The sequence below is a fragment of the Myotis brandtii genome, unplaced genomic scaffold (genome assembly GCF_000412655.1).
Source record: "Myotis brandtii unplaced genomic scaffold, ASM41265v1 scaffold775, whole genome shotgun sequence".
In the NCBI taxonomy this organism is placed as follows: Eukaryota; Metazoa; Chordata; class Mammalia; order Chiroptera; family Vespertilionidae; genus Myotis; species Myotis brandtii.
The window spans coordinates 71,799-76,223 of record NW_005371106.1 but is presented as its reverse complement, the minus strand read 5'-3'; the positions used below and the strand labels follow the sequence as shown (position 1 = coordinate 76,223).

The 4,425-nt window shown below is 45.9% G+C and overlaps 1 pseudogene; it reads left to right on the top strand.

Moving 5' to 3' along the window:
- The first annotated feature begins 1,430 nt into the window (after nt 1–1,430).
- Nucleotides 1,431–1,807, top strand: LOC102247915 (annotated as a pseudogene).
- The last annotated feature ends 2,618 nt before the right edge of the window (nt 1,808–4,425 follow it).

Here is a 4,425-nt window from a genome sequence, read left to right as displayed (position 1 = left end):
GGAGAGCGGTACCCTCCCCCTTTTCTCAAGACACAGGGGGAGTGCTAGCTTGTGTTGCCTCAGGACAGGGCAGGCACCAGGGAATTTTGTGGTCCCTGCTTCACACATTTTCAGTAGCACTGGCTACTCTATTTAGTAAAAGAAATTTCACATCAAGAGGAAGCATAAATTTTATGAGGGATTTGTTTGAAAAGTATGAAAAGCATTTTGCATTTAAGTAAATAAAAGTCTGTGAGTCCACTGGTAATTATCCAACTCCAAATTTATGATTCCTAGCTCTCATTGGATGAAATGTGATGTATAACAACAAACTTGCAAGATGCTCACACATTAAAAGAGGAATGTGAAATATTTATTAAAGCAACAGGCATTGATGAAATAGCCTGGGGCCTAATTCTTGAGGATGAGAATAAAAATTTTGAGCAAACACCAGTGTTCTTTTCAGCTCTTTTGCAATAGTCATTAACATGTGTCACATAAGGCCAGAAAATCTGCATAAAATATAATTAGAAACCAGGGTGAAGTGAGCAGGGGAACCAGGTCCAGAGAGGTGTGAAATACCTCCAGAATGTCAGCAAATCTTCCTTTTCATATGTGTGGGCCAGGAGTTTAGAGTCAACATGGGGTCATCTCTCCAGCAAACCTCACAATATGCCAGTAGGAAGGCCTGAAAAGATGGGATTTCACCGCTGCCCCTTTTGAGGGTGGTGGTCAACGGAATAATTTACAAGCCTCTATGGTTGCCATCACTGTACCCCTTCACCATTTAAGATGTAAAAATTTGGATTTTTTCTTAAATATTAATTAAGGACCTTTTAGAGAAATGGCGGCTTACCTAGACTAACCCTGGGAATGTGGGTGATAGGGTTACTCTGAGCAATGCTCCTAGCACTTCGTGTCACCCAGCCATTTGAGCCTTCCCAGAGTTCAGGGAGCTTCAGGGAGCAGGGACCCCCCCCCGTCCCCCCCCCCAAATCCCTCTGCCCAGCCGTGGTTTATCCAAATCTCTGACCTGCAGACACATGGCAAATGGTTGTGTTTTATGCCACAAAATCTGGGTGGTTTGTTATGCAGCAATAGGTAACCAGAATGTGGTGGAGTCTCCTAAATTTTAGATGCAACAGATAATTCAAGATTTAAAAATAACAGCAACCATGCAATTATACTGGCCAAAACTGTCAGGCCAAATGCAATTGCTCGATCTGTCTCATAGGACACCAGTTTGAGGCTTCAACTTAGGGAACTGTAAAGGGTCGCTGACAAATGGGACCGAAAGAGAACCAGCAGGGAGCGCAGAGCTTTCCTCCCAGGTGCAGTGCTTAGCAGGGCACACAGAACTATAGCAGGTGCTCAAAAAGTGTGTATTAAAGAAGTTCAAGGACAGTGGCCAGATGGGGCTGAGGGCAGCATGGGCTCCTGCCTCAGTTGGGAGTCGTATCCTAGAGGGTGATGGGGTGGGTGGGCGGGAGGGAGAAAAGGTGGATTTCCTGACCGATAGCACCTCAGTGTCTAGGCTTGTTCCTGGACCGCCACCCTTGTGTCAGGTGCTGTCAGGCTGCCTGTACTGTGGTGGCCAGACGTTGCCAGCGGAGGCCTCGGTTGGAGGGAGGGAGCTGCAACGTCCAGGGGACGACATGCCAACTGCCAAGCAACTAGCTGACATTGGCTACAAGACTTTCTCCACCTCCATGATGCTCCTTACTGTGTATGGGGGCTCCCTCTCAGCATCCGAGCCTACCACTTTTTCCAGGGGCGCAGCTCCTGGCGCCAGGCTGCAGAAGAACAGGAGACCGCAGGAGTCCTGTAGAACGAGGGGGCTCTTCTCCATGACCAGAGAGGCTGAGGCATGCTGTGGAAGAGCTCACCTACAATCATCCAAATCAAGAGAACCAGGGCCTTCATGGTTTTCAAGCCCTGCTAGGGATAAGCACCAGTGTTTTCTTGGGAACTGCCAGTTTGGGAGGCTCTCAGATCATAACAGGAATTGGGGGAGGGGGAGGCACATGCACAGACATTCAACATTTTGTCATTCAACAACAACAAAACAAAACAAAACAAAACAAAACAAAACAAAACAAAACAAAGAGTGAATATTAAACACATGAGCACTCATTGAGAGGCCAGAGAAGCCTCCTCATCTGGAATCCATAGGTTTCTCATGCACCATAACGCTAGGCCTTTCAGAACTCATTCAAGAAAACCACATTTATTTTCAATCCACAAATTCCAAATATTTGCTACCTACAGGGAACCTCAGTTTGGAGGGTCTCATTTGTTTCTCTCTTGCCTGGGAGCAGCCAAATGCTGTTTTCCTGGGTTTAGTTATAAAAAATAAAACTGTGCTGGGAAAGACAGAGGAATGTTCTAAGGATGCTGAGCCATTCATCGCAAACAGAATAAGGCCGTGTGGGGAATGTGCAAGAAACTCCTGCCTGGGCAAGACTGGGGTATCTTACGAGTAGCTTGTTTCCAGTCACCCTAGGACTGTGAAGTCCATTTACATGAGGGGCAGCACAGGAGGGATCAGTTCATTCTAAAGACCAGCCAGGTCCTCCTGCCCTCGCCTCTGTTCTTGCTTCTCCAAGCTGATTCCCTGAGAGGCCCCAGCCATCTCCTGGAATCCTCACTTCTTCCCTCAGCGAGGACCTCACTTCCCTCCTTTCCACGGGTCTCCTGACCTGAGTCATTTAGGCTAGAAGAGCGTCCTGGGCCCCTGCTAAAGGACGGAGGACTGTGGACAGAACTGTGCTGGGCGGTGGGGAGGAGAGACTGGTCTTCCTGGGTGTGTCCTTCGTGTTCCGTTTTCTTTGTAGCTGCAGACTCATTTATTTTTTATTATATTTCTTGGGACTAATATTAATGAAAACACCTATCTCAAGAGTGGACACTAAACAGGGAACCTGGCTAGTACCAGCTTAAGCCAAAATGAGAAAGAAAATATTTCCTTGATTCGCATCTTCCATGTCCTCAGAGCTGTGGGCACCTTGTAGGGTGCAGAAGCAACTCAGTGTGGTTTCTATCCTACTCTCCTGGTTTCCGTAACAATTAGGAAGCCACAGTATCCTTTCGGGTTGTTCTCTGTGACATCAAGAAGGGCATCCCACTCACAATTCTGATTCTTGGATTGTCCTCTTCCAAACTACCTTCCTGCTGCAGCTGCCTTCCAACCTGCCTTTGTCCTAGCTGGTCCTGCTCCCTTGAACGCTCCTGTCCTTGTAACTTTGCTTTGCCTACTCCTGTCTATTTTCTCGAACATGATGAAACATTTCTATTTCCTATACAGAACTCTGCTAGTATTTTAGTAAAAGAAACTTGAACTTGTAATCTCTGAGGGAGCACCTCGTCATGGAAGCCTTCGCTGCTCTCCCCTCCCCCCAGTGTTTCCCTTCTGCTCTCATAGACCCCTGCTCTCCCTGACCCCCCCGCAACTGCCTCCATGGTGCATGGATCAGAGACAAGTTTAAGGGCTTGATGATGGACTAGACATCCCTTCGCAGAGGCCTAGAGCAAAACGTATCAGAGCCAAGGGGATTATATTGGGGAGATTATAATAGGATTCCAGAAGGCCTGGAAGGAGCATGTGGGAAGGGAAGGAATGATGGGGAAGCTGAGGAGAATGGATGGGGTGACAGCAGAAGGGGGGAGCCACAGCCTGCGGTGGGCCAGCCTGGGGAGGAGAAGGACCTCCTCTGGCAACAGGGCTGGACCCTGGCACAGAAAAGAGGAGGTGAAAGAGGGGTGACAGGAGGGTGCTTCGATCCTATAGGCCCCTGACTTGCAAAGATTTTTGGAATCTAACTCATATTAAGAAAAAATTTTTACTTTACAACCCAGCAAACACACATCCACACCCTATCTGGAAACACATTTCACAAAACACAAATCCAAGACACTGATATTTTCTGTGCTACTCGACTCAACTCCATGCCATTCTTTTTCGTTGCACTGTCTAAATTAATTTTATGACCATTGACAGGTCACAAGCCACAGTTTGTGTGTGTGTGTGTGTGTGTGTGTGTGTGTGTGTGTGTATGTTTTTTCTTCCAACACTTTATTTTGAAAAAGTTAAATCCACAGAAAAATAAAAGACTAGAAAAACAAATATTCTTGTATTCTTCATCTAGTTATCATTTTGCCACATCTGAGCAGTTCTGTGTGTAAATAACACACACACATATATATGTATATGTGTATATGTATATATGTGTATATGTGTACACGCAATTGACTTGCATAATTCACATAGTTATATTCTATAAAATAGCAGCAAATATTGAATCATTGCGCTTAGGAGAAATACAGGGTTAGGTTCCTGTGAGCCTCTGGTCAGATTTTCATTAACCTTGTTTTATGTGTGTTTCTTTTAAAAGACATTTTATTCAGTGTACGTTGTTGATTCATTAACATTGAACTCATAGCCAACAG